Source organism: Metopolophium dirhodum, chromosome 4, assembly GCF_019925205.1.
Source record: "Metopolophium dirhodum isolate CAU chromosome 4, ASM1992520v1, whole genome shotgun sequence".
NCBI classification, from domain to species: domain Eukaryota; kingdom Metazoa; phylum Arthropoda; class Insecta; order Hemiptera; family Aphididae; genus Metopolophium; species Metopolophium dirhodum.
In genome coordinates, this window is record NC_083563.1 from 23766002 (window position 1) to 23790703 (window position 24702).

General features: G+C 28.3%; 1 protein-coding gene across 6 annotated transcripts in view; it reads left to right on the plus strand.

The window, feature by feature from the left end:
* The window catches only part of LOC132943664 (leucine-rich repeat-containing protein 24-like), a 165864-nt gene that overhangs the window by 56035 nt on the left and 85127 nt on the right, over positions 1-24702 (plus strand). For 2 of the 6 annotated variants that reach the window (XM_061012689.1, XM_061012692.1), the window contains exon 3: positions 22254-22277. The exons of the other annotated variants lie outside the window; for them this stretch is intronic. The gene's annotated coding sequence lies outside the window, so the exon portion shown is untranslated. The remainder of the gene's footprint in view (positions 1-22253; positions 22278-24702) is intronic. 6 annotated transcript variants of the gene reach the window in all.

Genomic DNA, 24702 nt, shown 5'->3' on the forward strand with positions numbered 1-24702 from the left:
ATATTACAATACGTTGTGTTTACACTACATGTACTTACACACTTGACTATGCATTATATAAATATAATATTTTAAGATTCCATACTAGTATAATTACTATTTACGACCATATTGTACAACGATAAAAACATTACTATTCCCGGATTAATGTACTTTATAATATTACATTTTTTAGAGTAAATTAACGATACTGTTATTTTAAAATAAAATCACTACTATTGTCCCTAACAAACATATAAATTATAATTCCCAGCTAATTTTACTATTAAAATTATATTCATAGATTAATTAATGAAAAATTCTGATAATAAATTGTTCCAAACCATGAAGACAACTAAACAATCTCAAACATTAATTTAAACTACGGATTTTACGGACTACGGACAAAGTTCAACTATAATTTAAACGTATCATATTATATTATAATAGCTAAGGTACCTACCATATAACATGTACATACAATTACGTACATTTATAGAAAAAAATCGTATTAAAATTATATACTACGTATTTATGTACCAATCTGGGTATTTTTAAATAAATATTTTTTTATTATTATAAATCCTTACCCATTACATAATTAATTTCTCCATCTTTGATGGTCAAAGTGTATCATTTGAGCTACAAATAACAATAATATAATTTATAGTTAATTTTAAAAAACGTTTGAAACTATACGATTTAATTCCATTCTGTGGGGCCTCTAATTATTGTTTTGTATAAAGGTTAAGTATTTCACACTCCAACTTACACTGATAGTTGTTGGTGTTAATTATTGTCAGAAACCATCACTGTAGGTAATAAATTACCTACTCTAATTACGAGTGCAATAAAATTATGGAGGTTTGTATAAAGGTTTCATATCGTGACAGAAAGCAATGAAGTAGAAACATATTATTTAAGAGACGAGAGTACTTATATTATATATTTTGAAAGTATTACTTACTACATTATTGTGCATTACTTAATAAGATAATAATTCTGAAACACTTAAATGTAAATTAAAATGTAATTACGTTTCACCGTGGAATAATTTTAAAATATAAGGCAATCATAATTTTACAACCGGGAATATTAAAATTGTAAATCTATTGGTATTTGTATTTATATTTATCTGCAGTAGGAAGAATCATAACCATCGTCATTTTTAACCAAAACAAGGAGTGAGTGTTATTTATTTTTTTTACATCTCAAATCTCAATTTAAATTAGTTCTACACTTTGGTCAATTTAAAATATATTTTAAAATATTTGCTATAGTATTTGAATACGTAAATTATAATAAACCAGCTGTACATCAAAAAAGTAATATAAAATTAAAATATGTATAAATTTCAAAAACGTATTCTAGATTTGTAGAGAAACGACAAAATACATAATGGTATTTAATAAATACTATTTATTGTGACGAAAATTATCTTATTGTTAATTAGACCATAATATTATTCACTAACATACAATAGCTATATTTTAGATTTTTAAAAATTATATTGGATTGTGTTAAAATAGGCTAAATATTATGTCAAATTAAAATTTAAAACTATAATAATAATAACAATAATTGTAATTATGTAGTTAGTTTTTAATATGATATAAGAATTAGTGATCAAATAAAAATTAATATTTAGAAATGTTGAATACTGGAAATTTAATACTTACAGGGTACATATCTTCGCAAATTGTTTTCAGCCATTTTAAGAAATACATAAAAAATTATTATTTTCAGTTTTGTTTATAACCAATTTGAAATTTCTATAAAATTTGTTATAAGAAGAAATTGAATTTATGACAAATATTACACATTAGTTCACGTAACTAATTTAGAGCTAACCAAAACCATGTATTGGTTTTACAATGATAGTTGCAACTCTTAAGTAAGCAAGGAATGTATTTTTCTTCAAGTAATGTTTTACTTTATAGTTCAAATTTTATGTTGCTATCTATTTCCATGGATAAATTATCGAACAGATGTTATAGTATATCAGTATACCTACTCCAAAAGCTTGTCGAAATAAATAAATAATTATTAGTCTGAAATCATGTTATCTTAGGAAGGTACCTACTGATAACTATTTTTCGATTTTTTCAGTCGTTTTCTTATGCGTGATGAACAATTTTAAGACAGTTTTGAAGAAATTAGTAAATTTAAGCTGACGTGGTTTTAAAATTCGACGAGTTTTCACTGTTTTAAAACATGTAATTATTACGCTGCACAGTATTTTAAATTACAATAAGTAGACAATACTTTGCTATTTTCCCGCACCTAAATGAGAGAAGTAAGTAGAGTTCTGAATTACCAAACTCTCAAACTCGCGCTATACCTGGGTTCTTGATTTCGAATAAAGTAAGTTGGTACAATTTTTTCTACCGTCTTTAAAAAAATGTTTAGAAAGAAGAGATATGTATCAGATATTATGTGGCTCACAAGGGTTTGTGTTCATGATAAATTTAAAATCTATGATAAATCATCATAGGCATTTTTAAATCGTAGGTCTTATAATAAAAGATATGCGAGAAAATACCCTTATTTTATTTTAGATGAATAATATACATAATATACTATATATAACTTTAAGACTCAGCATACAAAAAACTGAAAATTATTTAATGATAAACTAAAGTTATAGTTTTTCAGTAAGTATTTCAAAATCATTATCTTATTTAAACACAATATTTAAATTAACTATTAAATATATTATATAACATAATAGTTATTTAATTACTTACACGTTGTTTGAATACATTTTGGTAATACCTCATTTTCTAAGACGATGAAATAATTTTTAATTTTGAACGATACATCGAATATACCAAGGCTGACTAAACATAAATTGTTTCCACTTGGACACACTAACCGGCGTTTATGCATTCAAATTTCAGATTTCAATGTTATAGTGATTGAATAGTGTAATGAATTTTGATCAACAGATTATAATCAAAGGTCATTTCAATTCTACTATGTACAAAGAAATTAATTGAACAATAATTAAATTAATTATGGTCGATGTCTATGTTTAGGTAATAATAACTCGTAAACGATTTAATAAAAACACGTACAATTCTTGTTTTTATCAGTTTAATAAATATTATATGTTATTTTCTAGTTAATATTTCATAAATATTAAATAATATATGTTATTTTTTAGTTAATATTTTAATAATAATGTAAAACTGTAAAAGGTAATTTTTTATCACAAACTAACGAATATATTTTTAATAAATTATCGATTTCATTTTAAATGTAAACATATAATAGTATTACCTTATAATTAAAAAATTAATACCGTATATCTAGCGCATATTGTACATATTGTTCACATATTGCTTTGTTTACAATAAAAAAAAATACTACATAGGTATTACTGGAATGCTAGAAATCATAAATTGTGTATAAATTATTTTTCAACATTTCAGTATTAAAAAATGCACTAACGAAAAATTTAATTGTTCAATCTGGTGTCTCCCAAGTCCTCACTAAACCGGTCATTTTTATTTTCATTGTTTATACATACTTTTTAACGAGTGATTTACTTGAACATATTACAATAATTTAAATTTACAAACAAATAAATTACTGTATATTAAACAAATGTACGAAACTAACGTACAGAGATTAAATTTCTAAAACCATAATATAGCTTTTGAAATTGTCTTAATATTATTTTACTTTTCTTATTTGTATCTTTATTTTCTATAACTTTTTAAATGGCTCAAATCCATAACGGGTATCGTTGATGGATTTTTCATTGTAACCACAAAAATGTGACAAAGTTCTTTAAACAAGAGTGTATAATAGTGAATCAAAGTTTGTAAAAAAAAATAAATCCCTGCTAGACCACTTTGACGGGGAAAAAAAATTGAAACGCTAAAGCCGCATTTGACATGTTCAGCGGAATTCGATTTTGACCAAATTGCATTGAGCACGAAATTACTTGAATGATTGATTATATTTTTTTCTTTTTAATCTAATATCAACGACAAAAAGTTCTCTGTTACAAAATAATCGCTTATAGTTGGCTCAGAAAGGAAAAGCATATAATTCAGACATATTATTTGAAATTTGATATTTTAATTAAGCGTTTCAACTGTCATTTGTGATTTGTCTATATAATGCATGACTAAAATATAAAATAAAATGAAAGAAATACATATTAATAATAACATGGACAATTTAATTAAAACCCCATTGTTCTAACTTTTGTTGTACAATTTATTAAAAACATGCAAATTAACCATCAAACACATTTTTATTTTATTTACAGGTATTTAATTTCAAAATTTAATATACATATTTCCATATTTAATAAATTTAAATTAAAACTGAATGAAAAATCACATTGATTTTTACAACTCGTTAAAAATGTAATATTATGATTTTCACTTCGTTAAAAATAACTCAATAAATTATATACTTGTGGTAATTAAAATTAAAATATATATCTACAATTTTTTCGTCTTCGTCTTTTATAAAAAGATCATTACACGGTATTGTTAATCCAAAAAGGCGTTATCATACAATTAATGGTGTGAGATATTTAAAATAATAGCTGAAGTATAACTCATGATACTATAAATATATTCGTACGTATTTTTTTTTTTATTATTTTTATTTGTTCTTCAAGAAGATAATGGTCCCCACTGAACATGTTCGTATAATAAGTATATTTGAATTGTACCTAAATATTGCACGATTCACTTAAAGGGGTTTAGTTTTATTCTCGGTAATAAACGAATAAATACTTTCGGGATCCTAAAATAGAATAATCCTGTAGGAAAGATTGATTTCCTTCTTTTTTTTTATTCGTGCAAAATTTTTTCGACGATGAATATATTTTTATCAAAGCCATGACGTTTTCTACATACATAACACGATCATAACAATACTGTGTAGGTAGCTTAAACGTATAATTGCCTAATAATGCATCGATACCCCAGACTTAGCACACTCGAATTTTTCGTGTAAATAATGATGCAAACATTTTTACCATTGTTTATTATGAAATGACTGTTTTTAATAACCATCACATCGATGTCTTTTCTAAAAGATAAATAATATTCTGTTCACTATATTATATTCATGGCTTAAATATACAAGGTTATTGCACATGGCCCATATTTTTGTCAAACAAAAATAAAATTGCAGCGTAAGGGTTGAGTGCATAGTGTATAATACCATAGTATATAGTCAGTATAGGTCGTCTCCTTACGCTGTCATTTGAATTCCTTGACGTGATACAATGATATAGTGTGGGCACTTTTGCAATAACCTTGTATATTTAAGCCATGATGATATTATTCAAAAATAAACACGAATAAAATCTTCGTGAAATACCACGACTAAACTGCATTTATGATTATCCCATGATCCTCATTCTTTATATTATAATAATATATAGGCATGTGATGTTATCCGAAGTTTTTAACGAGAAATTTGAGATCTTCCAAACTTTTTTACTTTGACACACTATCACGCGTTTCCCAATCGATGTATCTTAATATTATTTTCAAATATTATATACTAAGTGTTTTGTAAGCAAAAATAACAACGAATCCAATTTAATATTATCCGATCAATGTGTAAAGACAAATATGTTCCTATTTTCGTGTGTGCGTTTGTGTAAAATGTAAATATTGTAAAATACACGTGGTAAACTAAAACTATACACAATATAGCTTATATGTAGGTATTTTACAAAACCATATAAAAATAATTTTGTCTTGTGTGCAATCATTAAAAATTGTACCTAAATGTACATTATAATGGCAATTACATTTGATTTATTGAACATTATACATTTATACGAGTAAAAATGGAGTTTAATAAATATTTATAACACAGAAAATACAATTTGTAAAACGACTATCCGAATACATACCTACTATTCATAAGGATTGTAATTATTCGAAAAGGTTATTTTTAAATTATTGCGATTATATTACGACCGGACAATAACCTTTTTGGCTTTTTCTATCTTTTGTGTTCAATGTGAATATTATTCAGACTAATTGTACCTGTTTAGGACCCAAATAATTATTATATTTATTAATCGGAAATAATTAATGTTTGCTAAAAATTATCATAATTTGAATGTTATAGTAATATTATAAATTCAATTTAGAGTTTATTTATATTTGCCATTTTTTTTTATATACCTAAAAAATGATTAAAAAATAAACCGAAGGTACAAACTACAGATACAATCATACCGTGCGGCATTAGGCTAAAACAAGGATTTATTAAACGTCGTATCGATTTCGTATCGAATATTATATCATGTTTGTGGTAATTGTCGGATCTCGTTTTTCGCTTCCAACTGCGTATATTATGCGCACGGAATGTGTAAGTATATCGTACACGCTTTGTACAGTCGTGTACAATTTTCGAAATAATATAATAGTTGCGCGTGACTGAAAAAAATAAACCACAATAAGTTCATTTAACGAATTTCAATGCGGAGAGGACGAATTTTTTCATAGCTCGCTGCCCTATACATTACGTACTTATGGGTGTGGGTGTTATATATATATATATGCACGTGGTCGACTCGGGTGCTCGTACGTATTCTATTCTATGTATGTATATATTGTACGTTTACGCACACGCAGAACCAGTCATATCTTGACAAAGGCACTGCAGGCGACGGTAACCGAGACGTGAATTGTACGCCGTGGTGTAGTACACGTTCTCGCGGAATAATCGAATTAAGTCGAACTTTTTTCGGTGGACGGGGAATAAAATATGATATATATATATGTTGTGCCCTCACCAAAGGCGCAACACTGAGACGACAAATTGGATTACTCGCACCCGTGGACTTTGGCGTGCTCCTATGTATAAGACGTTTGATGACTATATATTATATTATATAGTGCGTGTCGCATCGCGTCGAATTTCCAACAATACTAAAGCATATAGATGCTATATATAGAGATGATATTTTCGTGTGCGTCCGATGGCGGCTTTACGTACGATTTTTACAAAGGCTTATCTGAAATATGCCATGTATTCTAATACCTATAATATCTGTGTGAAATATATCGTCGGTATGTATCTATATGGAGTCATTGCGAAACAATATAACGCCGTTGACAAAAAAAATCTATTTTTTACTATTTTGTTCGCAACGGTTTAATATGTTTTACATTTTTGAACGACAGCGTTATACGTACCTAATTGATTTCGTCGAAAGAACAGCTTTTTATGAATATTTCAATATACTTACACAAATTGAATTTCAAACGAGTAGCTAATAACACTACTCGTTAAATATTCGATTTTTAATAAATTGAAATTCTCAGAAAATTATTCTGTTTAGGAATTAAAAACGTAAAAATCACTAAACTTTAATGTTTTTCAAAAACCTGGTTATTTATTACTGCAAATTAAGTAAGTAAAGAAAAATAAATATTTTTAAAAACGTTCATAATTATGGAGAAATAGAGTGTTTGTCATTATAAACATCGCCTTTTTTTTATATATGTATAGCTGTTTAAACCAAATTTTCCCAGAAAAAGATGAAAAATACAAAATACGGCGCTATATTATGTATGTGTATCGCGGGCTTAGTTTACCTTAATTCAGATTATTAGACATTATGATATATTTTCGAACGAGGTTCAAACTACTCTCTTAACTTTCTTGACATCGCTGAAATTTTCGTTAAAATCGGTCAAGTAGTTTTTGTGTCTATAGGCTATATCATTATATATATCATTATATATAGGCTATTATCATTTCTATACACATATAGAAAAATCATTTTATAAATAAACTTTAATACCTACCTATATATTTTAAATATAATTTATTTTAATAATTTCTTTGAGGCGACATGACAATTCAATGAATGATTTTACCTCACAAAAAGATATACACAATTATACACAGAAAAAAATTTTGATTTACATCGTACCTAAATCTCAAAATTCTTTTGTAAACACCTCTTCAAAATGCGAATTTCAGAAAATATTTTCTAATGGCACCCTTTTTGCAACACGGTGGTACAAATTTACCATGACAATTTTAAGTCTCCGGCTATCATAGTTTAGGCTCTACGTTAATCAGTCAGTCAGATCACGTTAGTTTATATTTAATATAAATTATTCGTTTGTCGTTCACGAATACTGCAGTTCTCAATATTAAATTATGATGGTCAACGATCTAATTTTGTTTATCGTTTGATTTTACCGATATTTTATTGCGATATCGTAAGTTGTAAGGTATCGATATGGTATTGAAAATATCGAAAATACACATTTTAAATATTTTATAATATAACCTACTTTGTACTTATTAGTAATTAGTTATCACTTATTAAAATGAATAACTAAGATAAATAAATAAATATAAATATGGAATTAATAATTATGAATTCTAAAATTTGCTTTACCCAACTAATTGTAGATGAGAAAAAAAATTATTTTCCGATGTATAAACAATATCGTCATTTAGAATTTTCCACGATATCGATATCATATAGAATTATCGATATTGTTGCCCATCACTAATATCTATATATCTATATTAATTTGTACATGTGTATATAATAGGTTATGTTGTTATAACACTGTCTGCAGGAAAGGTGTTTAGTTGATGTGATTTTTATTCCACTCTACTGTTGCACCGGAGAAGCGCTAGAAAACAAATTATTTTGTTTTGGAAGTTTCACAATTTTTTTTTTCCACAGATATACCTACAATTACATCAATATCAGTAAAAAGATCGATCTGTGTTCATAAAAAAGTTAACATAATTTTTCAATAAAACGTTTTTAAACCTAATTGTAACATATATTGTTTAGTTCTTCATATTACCTACTTGAAATTTATTATATACTTATATTACATTTCTAGACAATTTAGATTAATATATCGCTGGGAATAGTTGGCGAGTAAAAAATTACATTTAATAACTTATACATTTTAACAAAATGTTCAATATAACCCCCAACCCCAAAAAAAAAAAAAATTCACTAACATTTCATCCAAATATTATGGAATAAGAGACATATTTTCCAACTAACAAATCCATTACATTTTTTTTATTGCTCGAATTTACGTTTTAAATATTAATATTATACTAACTATGGTTCACTAAGCATTTAATTCTGACTTTGGAATTTTCAATTATAGGAAATCAAAGACAATTTTTTTGTACTACTTAAGGAGTGTCCTGTGACGATACAAACATGAATTTAAAATGAGAAGCCCCTTCTATACTGTAAATCATTAAGTGGATAATTTTTTTGAAAACTTTAATGCACCTACCTAATTCAAAATTCGAATGAGTAGTTTCTTAGTTGTTAAAATGTTTTTACCTACTAATGATAATAGTCATTAAAAATAGTTTTACATAAATATTTAATAGACATAATATTGGAACTATTAGGTTCTAATTTTTGCAAATTATTAATTTTGATAGATTAATAATAACTAATAAGTAGCATAAAAAATCTAAAGAATTTTAAAATATGGTCTTTAAATTTCATGTATTTTTAAATATTTCAAAAATGGGATTTTAAATAACTGAATTATTGAAGAAAAATGGGGTTGAGCATACATGGTGAATCACTCTATAATAGTCTATATATTTAATATTAATCGTATGTTTACCATTATATTTTTTTACTCTACTGCTTTATAAATAAATCAAATAAGATCATAAAATATCAATAAAACGTCGCACAAAGATATCTCAATCATTTTCCTGGAAATGCTTATAATGATAATATTTTAATGACATAGTAGAGTAGTCTGATGAAATATTCTGTTTAATAACTTTAATATGGTCATATACCTAAACATTTTTGTTAGAATTACATTTTATTTGAATATTAAAATTAAGCTGAATATTCTAATGAACAATAGCTAGACAAATAGGAAGTATATTATTTTTGGTAATATGAGCTCCTAATGGTGAATTCAAAACAAAATACTTTATTTGGTTTATTAATTTATTTTTATATTTTTTAAATTTAATTATCAAAGAAATACATTACTAGCTTTTGAAAAATTACATGACTTTGTTAGTTTGTTTGATATGCAGGGTGGTTCATCAAGCATGCTTACCCTCTTATTTTGCTTTTATAATGAACTTATTCAAATTCTGATTTTTTTAACTTTTTAATATACCTAAAATAGCCATATTTTGAAAACTTAAGTTTATTTTACTACTTAATGAGTGTCCTGTAGGAATTTAACTTATATTTTTCTAATGAGGACCCCCTTCTTATTTACTTTAAATTATAAAGCAAACTCATTTTTCTGAAAATTTGGACACAACAAAATCAATACTCGAACGAGTTATTTTTAGTTATTTAACTCAGTGTACTAAGTAGGTACGTATCGGGGCAATGGTAATTAAAATTATTTAGTAATTTTTATTAATCTATCAATAATTATAATTTATAAAAACGGTTTAAGTAAAATTAAATAATAGATCCTATATTACATATTCTATTTTATACTATTGTAAAACAATTTTTGAGGACTATTTTGATTTTGATATGTCATAATTTTTATAAAAATGAGGTGTTTGATGAGAAAAAAAGAAGTTTGTGTGTCCTTGGGGTACTCCGTTAATAGTACAAAAAATCTCTAGAGATTGAAAATTTGGTTTTTAAGTATACCTATTCAAAAATTCTAAAAATTGTATTAAGAATAATAATTATTGCATTAATGTAAAAATATTGGTGAATAACCCTGTACACACGACATTTAACATAACACGTAAGACATAAAAAACTTATAATATTAGAATAAAGTAAATAAATTATGTTCGATCAAATTATAAGAATGAAAGATGAAACGTTAAAGCACTAATTTATAAACATGCTTGTAATGATATTGCCTAATTTGTTCGCCGTCATAATGAAATTAAAAAATGTATAATGTCCATCAAAACATAAATCACATTGTACGCATACCATGTTAATTAATTTACTCGTACAAATTAAATATAATGTATGTACAATCTAAAAGTATAATAATTTTGCTTTTAATTTATAAATATTTAATTCCATGATATCAAGAAGATTGAATATAAACATTTCAAGTCTCTATGACTATTCATTTTTGAAATACGATAGAATAAAAAAATTTATATTGTCAAAAATATGCATTGCGTAAAAAATCCCATTTTCAGCAAACATTTTTTAGTTTGTTCCGATTATTTTGAAAAGTTCTAAGAGTTTTTCACTTTTGAGCTCTCAATGAAGCAACTAGATCCAATTTACTTCCAAATACCCAATAAAAGTTAAACATTTTTACCGTTCCAAACGGTAATTACAGATATGAATATTAATTAATTTCAAAAAAAAAAACACACACACATCATTGTATAACCAACACATGCAGCACTCTGCTTAAAATCATCTAAAACATATTTTACACACTACCTATTATACTTTTTGTGTATTATATGTGAAATAAATATAAAAACAATTTTTTAGTGTTCATTAGGTTATTTTAACGGTTAGGGTAATTAGCATACAGATGTAATACTATAGGTAGGTACGTACAGTACTGCTCCTATAATTATACAAAACCGACGTATTCAATCATTGTCAACATTTCACGATTTCTTACCTAAGCGAATATATTATAATATTAACTATAATACTATAATATCTTTCGAATATCAAGTATGGCATACACGTATTAATTCAATACATGTTACAAATATTTTATTACTGTAAACATGATAAAATCTAACTGATTTAGTTCAACGCAATATCATAAAATAAAAATATTACTTCATATTTTGTCGCTTATTTCAATATTCCCTTATTCGAACGTATTGTTACTAACTATCGTTATATTTTGATAAGTTTCATAGGCAAGATCGGAATAATGATTGAGTCGACCGTTTTCAATTACCATTTTGATGTGATGAACACTATACAATTCCGCTATATACGCGTATACGAGTATACGTCTATGTCGATATATAATAAATTATATGTATATAGTGCGTTATTATAATAATATTCATGAACGACATAAACGTTGCGATTTAAATGCGAAATGGAACGTCTTACTGTGGAACGTTTCTAAAGCGTATTAGAATTATTATGCATCTGTCTCCTCGGATGGAGGTCTCAAATCGAACGTTTCCTCTAAAGAATACTATGCCCGTGCCATTTACCATTTGTACGGGCCGGGGGACACGATGAGGTCTTACACGTGGCATCCTGTGCGGTGAAAACCCACCAATAATACATTTACGGTTAAGTGGCTCGTTGTGATACTCACTTTAAAAAAAAAAAATATGTTCTTTGAACCCGTTTTCGTATTTTGCGCGCCAACTTTGGTGCGCGGTTTATAATGATATAATCGTACGGGCCTGACGGTCGCTTTTCACCATTAATAATGAAACGTAGTACATATTTTATACTTCATAGCATACAGCATAATATTATAATACAGTAATATGTTTATTTTCAAATAATTATAAACCGAAACGCGTACAACTGAATACACACACATATTTATAGTATTTAATATAATTTCATAAATGTTTATAGAAGGTACCTATGATACATACCTAGTAAACATATTTATTTTATATGTAATGCATTCAATTGGAACTTGATTATTTTTAATGACTTGCTGCAATGCTTATAATTACTATACCATACAATTTGTTAGTTTTCTCAAATACAATTTAAATTTAAGTTCTTTATACTGAATGGTAAGAATGTAATTTTGAAACACCAATAATTAATAAATAAACAAATGCATACAGTAACTTACTAGTAACCTACAAGAAACGTACATAACCTCAAAACCAACATCATAATAATAATAGTGATGATAAATTGTTATCATTACAATATATTTTGAGGATTTAAAAAAAAAATAACTGTAAAATGTAATACCTATTTATTAGAAAAATATTTTTAAGATATCTAAAGGCCGTTATTTATTTTTTACAATCATAACCAAACCATTTGAAATCTTAGAGAATAGACAAAAATCTCAAGACATCTATGAACAATTGTTAGTTATTATATAATTTACAATTTCAAATAAACAAATAATACAATATTAAGACATTTTAAAGGCCATAAGTGGTATTTATTCGTTCCCAGTGCTTATAATAACTTTTTTTAAGGAACGATTGAAAATATGCATATAGGTACTGCCTTTTTAGAAGATCGTAAACGTAAAAATAATATAAATGAACATTAGTGCAAATGGTCAATATTAAAATAGCTTTGATCTCAGTTTTTATTTTTCTTAGAACCTACCTATTTTAATATTATATAATAACGCAGACGGTTTGTACTTGTCGACAAATTCCTTTTGCGCACGCAAAAATAATAATATCATCTTCTCGAACTATGATAAAACTTTTTACGCAATTGAAATATAATTTTGAAATTTATTGTTGAAGTCGACTGCAGGTTTCTTTATTCATTTATTTTTCATTATTATTTATTTGAGTGGTAAATTCTCGAAGGACACAAATCGTTCACTTGGTATTGATACGCCATGAACATTATTTTTTTTATCACAGTGTAATATCATCAGGTACGCATTTCACTTAACGGCGGCTGCACACATCAACTGCTGTTCGCAGCGGTCGTCTGGCAGATAAACGACGATGTTATAACAAAAAAAAATACGTCTTTCTGAGAAAAATAATCGTGTAACGTACTTTTCATCTTCCGCTGATAAAAATATAATATATGTAATATGTATACAAACAGGATAAATCACTATTCCTACGTCGTACTATTATATTGTGACCACTGCCCGGACATGTTTTTATTATTTTTATAATACGAACATTTGACTATTAATCGTATATATTTGGTAGTTAAAAATGCATACAATCCTCAATTTCAACAACTTTAGCAGAGCGACTTCACCAGTTTTGTTTTTATTGTTTTTGTTTCTCTCAATATTTTTCTATTCCGCGTTTTTCACGAGATCATTCGCACGAGGATTCCGAAAGCGGTAATTTTTATTCATTTTTTATCAAGTAAATTTAATCGTATATGATTTAAAAAATATATCTCACCGTCGGCGGTTTCGTTTTTAAAATATTCCCTCAAGCACGTACCGTTCGTCATAAGGCGTACATCGTGCGATAACGCTTGTCGAACGAACGTTGATTTCTCTTTTAAACAAATGATCGGAAATGGTAATAATGGTCCCCCGCCCGCCTGTTCGGCGGTGTACACGACTCGACACTAACATATTCTCAAATTTACATCGGAGGGCCTGTGAATATCATTATGCCAGCTGTATCTTTAGTACGTCCTTACGTCTTTGTGCACGGTGTTTTTTTTAATTGGTTGTTAGCAAAACGGAAATTGCGATTTCGATACAGTGAAATAAAAAAATAAAAAACACGTGTATTTCTGGTGACCTGTTCTTTTCGGTTTCTTCGTAAATTTCTAATTTTTACAATATTACATTATAATCGCATCCATGTATAATCATTGTTTATTCTGATATTCAAATTGCATATCATTTTTATTATTATCATGTTTTGAACACGGAATCAGCTACGCTAAAAATTGTTCAAATAATATAAACTGTTGGGTGCTGATATTTTATATAGTAGACTTAACATAAATTCCATTTATTTTGATTAAAATTATTATTTCATTTATGCTAAACCTTAGACGATCGCTATGTAAAGTTAGTAAGCAATTAAACAATGTCGTCTAACCATTTATATAAATTCCAATTGAAAAAACCATCAATTCCATTTATTCAATTTGAAAAAAACTGATTTTATCGAGTGAAATGGTAAATATCCTTATAAAAAAAAGTATTTACACAAAATTAAAATAGAATAGAGGAATGCTAAGTTTTTAGATTCTGAGTGCAGTGATCAATAGACGTTTCGTTTGAAGAAAAAACAAATTGTTTTTTTGTTTAAGAAGACACTTTTTATAGCAGAAATAACTTATCATCAATATTGAGTGTGATTTTTGATAGTTGGGTATTTTCAAGTGATTGGTCGGGATGGCTATAAATTATAATATAATATCTTTTACACATAAAAAGACATTGCTTCCACAGAGTGTTACGCCCAAAAGGAGTTGAACAGTGACAAAAACCTAGCAATAGCAAAGCGTTGCCGTGACAGCTAGTTTACGATATAAGACCACTCAATGTACACCCGTTGAATACGTGTCACGCGCGCATGCACGTGCGTCTGTGTGTCATTGTCTATGTCTATGTCTATGTGTCTGTCTGTGTCTGTATATTTGTGTGTGAAATGAATTAAGTATTCAACTTGTATAGGTATATATAAATTACGCGTATAAAATCTGAAGATTTAAACACGCACTTAAACGCATATGCATCGGTTGAGACGGTATTACGTATATTCGCGCTTACGTGTAATTCATATATAAATATATACCTGAGAAATTATAATATATACATATATATATATATACGTTTAATGCGTATTATACTATGCAAATAACTTCGAAAAGTCAAACCTACCGTCAGCAGTAATCTGTTTTCCTCAACGGTTTCACGCGAAATGTGGCAGATGCCTAATTATTATTTACACGACCGTCGCGTCAGTCAACTGACGTCGGACCGGCCGTTATCTAACCGGTAAATTCGCTGATTAGATACCCATAATGGCGAACACGGACTCTGAAGTTTCTTGCATGCACATTTTGATGGCCACAAACGTCAAAAACTCCCACTAAAACCTCATTATTTTAAAAGTGCACAACATATCTTATTCGGGGACGATGAATACATTTTCGGTACATTTTTCACTTCTGGTTTTGGATTGAGAGAGACAGAGATGAATTAGAGTTCCACACATCACCGCGCAGCGTTTTCAGTATAATATATTATTGCGATAAGCTAACGGTTTTCGCTTTTTCCCTTCGGTTCAAACCGAACCGATCACAATCTATAAGATATAACAACTACGAAACAATTAAAGGCACACTTGTCACATCGATATATTACACACACTACTGAACAGAGTAAATCTAATACGAGTTTATTTTTATTGAGTAATTGTTTTGAAACTGGCCATTATTAATAGATAATCCATATGGCCATACCTTATATCATTATCTGCTGTGCTTACACCGACTTCGAATGTCACGAGGATAGTCACTATATTTTGTGGTCGCGATACTTGGCCCGCAGTCGGCCAATTTAAAAAATAACGACATGAACAAATTGCGTTCGGAAAAATGAATGAAAAATTACATTCCTACATATTATTTACACGCTTAGATATCGGTTTTCGTCACTTCGCGCCACTGGATTCGTGAAATGGCTCACGTCATCTATTAAAACAAAAAACCTTCTAGATCAGACGAACAGAATGACTTTACCGGAGTCGTGAGGTGCTATATACATGGGCGCTCGTCTCGATCCGTTCATCGCGGTGCCGATAATATTTTTGTGCGGTTATATATATATATATTTAATATTATTATTATGTACGCAGAGCATCACCGATTTGCCACCGCGAAATCTCCGCTAAATGAATCGTCCGCCGCCAAACTCGGAACGTTTTCGCGGGCGTGTAAATAGAGGCAATTACATAATATTATGACAACGCGGGTAAATCGCGGGAGAATCGCTCGTCCGCGGTCGTCGTTCTCGACGAAGACTTTATTATATCGTCTCGCTAAAAACCGTCGGTGCACGAGTAGCGTCTATATAATATATTATTATTATTATTATACCACCGCGGCGTGGCTTATACTTTCTTTTCGGGACCACGTCACATAATAATAATATTAATAATAATAATATAATATAATATCAAAACCTCCGACGTAGTAGTCCTACCCCTACGCCGAACTGCACCGCCTCCTCACTACACGCCACGGCCTGGACCGGCCCGACGACGATGACTTTTTCGTGGCGATGGCGGAGCGTTTCCGCTCCTTTCGGTCCCGCGGGATATTAGATATCACGACGGTGTGACGTGACGTGACTGACACGTCTTTGGGGAGTCTTTATTACTAAACTTCATAATATTATATATCCGGCTCGGGCCGCCACACGTTCGCGCGAACAAGAGCCTTTATATATTATTATTATTAATATTATTATTTCACGATAGCATATCATTTATCACACGTCAAGTCCTCTCCGGACGGTCTCGGCTGGTGGACAATAAACGCGTTGACGTTTGACGGCCTGTGTGTGTATGGGTGTGTGTGCGTACATTTAAGTATTGTTATGTTATTTACTGTTGTATATAATAATATGTACGGTCGTAGGTATATTATTTCCATCATATAACTACATAGTTAGCTGTAGATGTAATAATAGTACTGTGGTATTTGTTTGTCGGCGCACCTCCACCGCGATCGATGTCGGTTGATATTTCTGGATGGTCGGGCCGGGAGGTCTGACGGTTTTCGCGAGAATTCACCCCTCATACATCACTCTTCATCATTATTTCAAACTATATTATGCTTCCCACCAACGTATTGTTCACTCGTGTTTCGACGAGAGAAGTTTTTATAGAATAATTGGAATATATAGCATTATGATAGTTTAGAAAATGAATCAAGTATTTTCTAAGTATATAACTAAAACGGTGTTATATATTATATATTTTAATCTTAAAGTTTTCATCCATAATTTTACACTTTGCGTCGGTAGATATAAGGTCGTTATATAGAGAAACAGTATTTACGTGCTTCCAAATGTAAAACCATTGTAAATATTAGCTACTTGGAAGTTCCAATAGATTATGGTTTAAAAGTTAAGATATAAACATACTTTAAAGTACTTAAAAGTGTGAAATAAATTACACGCAGAAAAATATCCGAAAATTATTAGATAGGTAGTTTAAAAGTGTAACTTGAAATTTTTAGGGCCTAAGCAATCTACCTAGTTTTAGGGTATTGATAGTGATAGTTGTATTCCGTGGTAGTTACACATAAAGCTGTCCCGAACGTGGGGGTGTAGGGAGTGCCCCCCCCCCCTATGCGCTCAAATGTATATGTCAGTTCGTACATTGACACATTGAGTATTTAAGTTGGCACTCGGCAAATAATCATTTTTTTTTTTAGAAAAGTTTTTAAATAATTTTATAAATATTATGAACTACCAAAATGTCATCATAATATATTGTTATAATTTATAATAATATTCACGTGTATCTATAAGTTAATTTTCCAATTGCCAACTGCCCAACAGAAACGTTATATTTATATAAGGACCTATTGATGAATTATATTGGCCTTGACTTCTCCTATAACAGTTGCATCAAACGAAAGAACGTCCAGTTAACTAAATTGATTAAAACACATCTTAGGTCAGCAATTATTGCCGATGAAAAATTAAACTCTTAAGTTGTATTTAGAGTAGAAAAAGAAATTGTTGATCAATTGGATAAAAATAAAATAGCACATCAAAGGTCAATCTTAAAAAAAACCGACGAATATAAATTTAGTGTTAAGTTAGCACATTAATGAATCTCACAACCCCCCCCCCCCTTTATTATTTCGTTCGGGACGGCCCTGGAACATATTATTATAGACAATATTAGATAATAATATATTAGACAGTATAATTATACATAGTAATTAATACTTGTGAAACGTACCGAAATCTGACCGTCATTAATTGGGATTTGATTTCCACGCAGAGAGAATATAATATCGATAAACTGCGTATAATAAATATTTCATTCACCTTTTATTTACAACATTCACTGTATCGATGAAAACTTATACTATTCTACTGTCGTGTTAAATGGCCCAAATGCTGCTGAAAATAAACAGAACAAACACTGAACACACAATACCTGACAGTTGCATATAATTGTCGTTAGTTTTTTATTTAGTAATGCTGCTAAACAATTAAAAACGAATATAGCCGAGTCAATTTAGAGTTTAGACTTTACAATATTATAATAATATACACGTTTTTGATTACTATTATACATCGACGAAATTACAATACTCGGTTTGACTAGGTATATATAGATTGGACATTGTGCAGTACCAGAGTAACTCGACGATAAATAAAACCCAGCACGTACCATGGTGTGTTATATCATTGCGCAAACACTAATAATACATACTACCTACCTATATCATCATAATAATATATAGCATATTATACCCATTCACTGCTGTCGTCTGTCGGTATTAATTACAGACACTTTACTACAATTTTGACACTGAGGACTTAGAATTCCGCGTCTGTAATGCTCCAGAGATATAGTTTTCATCGTGATTACATTTAATATTAAACGTGTTTAACTGTGAAATTCGACCTACCCGATGCACGGTCTCCGCGCATTATTATCTCCACGTATGTACAGAGTCAAAACCACACCCAATATTTCCGTATAAATTAAAGAAACATGATATTTATTTCGTATATTGTTTTCCCTTACGCCCGACAACATTTGCCGTTTCTACATTTCGATCCCGAGTATAAGTAATTGATTTTTTCCAAAAACCGATTTCAGAAGGTTTCAATAAATTGTTTGTCACTCGCATAGAACTCAAGAGTCGTAACGCAATGTAGAAGTGAAAAGAAAAAATAATACTTTTCTTAAAATAATAGCTTTGCAGAGAATAATTCTCTGTTCAACAATGCAACATTGTGTTTGTAATAAATAATAAAAATTGTGTGCTCAGTAAATAATATGACTTTTTTGGTAACGGTATTATAGGTTTCACTTTTTAGAATTTGTACCTACTTTTTGGATTTTTAAAGGAAATGTCCATTTTACACGAACGCTAACATTTCCAAGCTTGCATACAAATTGTAAAACTGTACACACACACGGCATTTTCGAGAAAACAATTTATTTTTTTATACTGTTGTTGCCTTTGTGATTATTTTCATTACAGAAATATTTTTCAAGTATTTAGGTAAGTCTAATTAAATGGTACCTAGTCTATAATTTGATTAATATACACTTAAACGTATATTATTATAACAATATTTTATTTTCGTTATATAAACTATTTCTACAAATATAATCGTTTGTTAATTATTGTGTTTTATTTTAACTATTGTTAAAATATCGTATAATCGAGTTTTGGAACATTTTACAACTTACTTTGATTGAGTTTAAATAGACGACAGTATATAGCCATACTGCACAGTACATATAGCATACAGAGGATACTTAACGTTATATCTAGTCTGATATTTCAACTATTCGACCACCGTCTTAAGAGTTTGAGTCCACTGTGGTTGGAGTTGGGACAATTGGGTACTGAATGACAACATGTCTATAATATGAAACTTCATCAAATATACAATGAACTACAAATGGATACTTTAAAAACAGAATTACAATCGAGTGCCTATACCTATAATTGCTATGTTATGCTAACAATTTTTGAAAGTTTATAAGGGTTTCAAAGCTGGTAAGAGTAGATACATTACCATATTTGAATATCTAGTTAACATTATAATATAACAGCTTTATGAAATAAAAAAATGATTTTTATATGACAATTAGTTGACATTTGTATTGTTATTTAATATGAAGAAATGAATGAAGAAAATTACTTTTACGATTTTTAAATGTAATTATTTAAATTGAAACCATGAATTAAGTCATATAATAACATAATTTACCAGTTTTACTTATCATATAAATAAATATATGATGAATTCGAACAAATCAATTGAATTAAAACCCTCAGCTCTTTTTTAGATAGAAAATACTGCTGCGACGTGCATTATTCATAGGTAACACGTGGTGTAGTCGCATTTAGTGAGAAAGAATCAAAGTACAGCATAATGCCAGAATACTGTATTTCAATTTTACACTGAGATAATGAATTTTGTATATATTTGATCGTGGATACTGTTTCGATTTTTCAGTTAGTTGTAAAGTGTTTCGTTTCACTTTGCTTTGAATTCAGAATTATAAACATGAATGTTGGTGGAATTATACTTGTATAAGTTCAAACACTCCATTGATTCACGGACTTGCGTAGAATAATTTCTGAAAGGTATAAACTATTTTAAAATAGATACAAATAAAATGTTCGATTTCACTCTAAAAAAGTAAAATGTATAATTTATTGTTGGACTATTACACATTATTAACTTCAAAATGAAAACTAAATATTTTTAAATGTATAATATCTGATTAAAAACATTTTCTAGGACTACATAACTATATAATAATATCTCATTAGTTATTTCTAATTAAATTTTGTACTTTTGATTTAAGAATTGAATTTCCAACACATAATTATTGATTACTCTACGCTGCTGCTCTCCATGTCCTTGACGTTAAATCCTTAACTGATAATAGTTGGATTAATATCTTGTGTTTTTGTCTAAAATTACTAATTACTATATAGATGCTCTAGCTAGTATTATCAATTTGGTAATATCAAATTCTTTGTCTCTCCTCAAAAACATCGCTATTTCCATTATTTTTCTATTCCCATTTATCCTACACGTTATCTAAAAAACAATCCTTTGTACAGGATAATTCCTCATTTGATATATTAGTATTTTTTTTTTTTTTATTAAACATTTTTAAACTTGATAAATATAGTTTCTCTTTTTAGCTTTAACATATTTTGAATTGGTTTCAACACGTATATATAAATAAATAGTTCATGATATATTTATGATAATGGTAATATAATATGTGACTTTCAAAATATATATAGTAATGACACAACTTGATTAAGGATAATTAAAATGTAATTTTTAAGAAGTAAGTTTGTAAAATTAATCGTCTTATCATTTAAATCAAACGGTTGACGGACTAGTGATTATGAATCACCTGAGGTTTAGGAATACAGCAATAGTATATACAAACGTGTTAGAACTTTCAAAGTAATGTTTTTCAAGCGTATTGTGCACATGAGTACCTGTTGATTTTTTTGTTTACACAATATACAAAATACAATTTCTATTTCATTACGATAGTACGATGAAAATTATTAGGCTAAAAATCTGTTGATTTATATAAATGTTAGAAAAAATGTTTAAGCACAAAATACCAGTAATGATTGGATTTATAATTTTCATTTTATAAAGCTTCAAAGCATAAAGTTTCATAATAGATACTTATGTTTTTCTAAAGATAAAATAAAAAAGTACCATGTGCGTATCCATGAACAAATACACTATCACAATATAGGCGAAAACTAATAATTTCTTTTGTTATTGAACCGAAAGTAAAAAACAATAATAATAATAGTAAAAACATAATTATATGGGATTTTGTGAGTTTGATCAGTTGGACTTTGAGGGTACATTAATAAAGTATATCTTGTTTTTTTTATTTTTCAGAACAAGCCGACAAAAGCAATTTCAGTGAGTCAATATTTATTTTAGAAACGTTTTTTATTATTATTTTATGATGTAATGCGAAATTTCTAGGACGCACACTATAATGGGTATGAAGTGAAGTTATTTTTCTAAAATATAGAAAACATTTATAAAATTTATGTTGTATACTTAAATTTATAAAGAAATTAAATTTGTTTATATGTTCATAACCTAACGAAATAAAAATATATGTATATATTATATTATAAGCTTTCCGCTTAATTTATTGTGAAATTAAAAACTAGAACTAATTCCAAAGTTTGTGAAACAATTGATCCCTCACTATATAAACACGGACAAAATTAATTCGAATACCCGATAACGATAGTTTCCATAATGTTTGACAGCAAAACGTTTACGACCAAATATATTTGCTACTTAAACGTCACTATAGTTCATTGGTAATGGTTATTAGAGGTATTACAATAACATGAACCATTTAATGAGAATATAAAACCAATCAATAATGTTTTTATTATGATTGAAGCTTTCTGCGTGTAACTAAATACAACTTAACGAATTACAATTTATAATATACTACCAGTATTACCCGACTTCACCCGGGTCAAAGTTAATCTATCTTTTTATAGTTTTTCGTTTTGTTTCAGTTTAAATATATAATATAATTGCAATGATTCATTTTATGATTTTCCACTTCTGAATTATTCTGGACATATTTTTGATAAAACTGAATGCAGAAAGCTTAAAAACCGACGTAAATCCGATGTCCTTAAGATTGGTTATTCATCTCAATGTGTTTACATCAAATGTATGTCCAGAATATGAAGAAACCAAATCATAAATTTAATCATTGTAATAATTTTCATTTAACTATTTGATTTTAAGATTTTCTCTTTTCTTTATATATATTATGGTTATTTATAACAATTTGTATATTCCATATTTAAACTAATTACAATAGTAACATAATCTGTAACCAATGACAACTGTTTAAATAAGCACAAAAATATTTGATTTTCATGAGCCAAAATTAAATTCATGTGTGAGTACTAAGTAGCAAAATATAGGGATTGAAAAAGTAAGCTATAAACACTTACATAGTCTCGAGGAATCAATTGATATAACTTTTTTTGGAAAACAATCCATAAGTTTTTTAGTATATAGCGGACAAAGAAAGAAACATTAATTTGTATATAATATATACATAGATTATAGTAATATATAAATAGATATAATATATATTATATATATTATATTTTATTATAAAATATAAACATGATTATTAAATAGTATAAATAAATATTGTGGAATTCTAATGTTATTGTGAAATATTGGAAAATAAAAAAATGGAACTTATAATAAAATTAGGGACTAATAAAAACACGGTTAGATCAACTATAATATTAATAACTATACGCACTGATGTACCAAAATTGTCTATACAATGCGCCGGCCAATGCTTATAAAATATAACAAAAATAGTCACATCTCCCTATTGTATTTTACACAACAAAACCTTGTCAACCACAGATTGATGTTGTGCGCGCGTGGAGAGGGTTTACTGAATTACTGAATAATGGTTTGAAAACTGTCATCGAACTCATCCTCTACGACCAAATATTAATATTACGGAATTACAGATAAGAAATCATTATTTTTCCAACATTATGGACGAGATATTCCGTCCAGACGAATGTTTGAATTGTTTTCCAGGAAATGTTATATTGTATAATGATATTATATAGACATTGCGTATTAGTAAACAGTTTTCATTCAAAAAACAATACATATTGTAACCATTATTACGCAGTTATAATACTAATATAATGAGCATCTCAATAATTTTATCACACAATAGAGGGCACAATAAATGGCTGTGGCCTGTGGGCCACATGTATTAAATAAGAACACCATACTGTGTTATATTTAAAAAATTTCGCGAACCTACGAAATAAACCAAGTACATTCCTATCGAGTATCAACATTAAGTCATAAAAAAATTTCAATAGGTAAACGATGTGTTAAAAATTCCGTTCTCCGTCTATTATCTATCCAATATAAACTCACGTTCCCAGACAGCATTTTGTAATGATAATGTTATAATAGTATTATAATAACGTTATAATAATATTATCCATTATTACAATGTTATAATAATATTATTAATCATAAAATTGCTGTCTGGGTTGCTCCATCCGTATGTAATAATGTCGGTTATTTACTTTTGATTTTATGCTCAACGACGCTATACGTAATTCACTGTATCCTATTTTTCAATAAAAAACAATAAACATCGATATTGGAACATATTATTTTCTGGCTTTTCAAACAATAACTGTTTTGATAAAACAACACGCGTCGTATAAGTACTTACGAACGCGATCCAAGTGATTGTGACTATAATAATAATGTATAGTGCATGCATGCGTGCACCACGCCACTACACCAC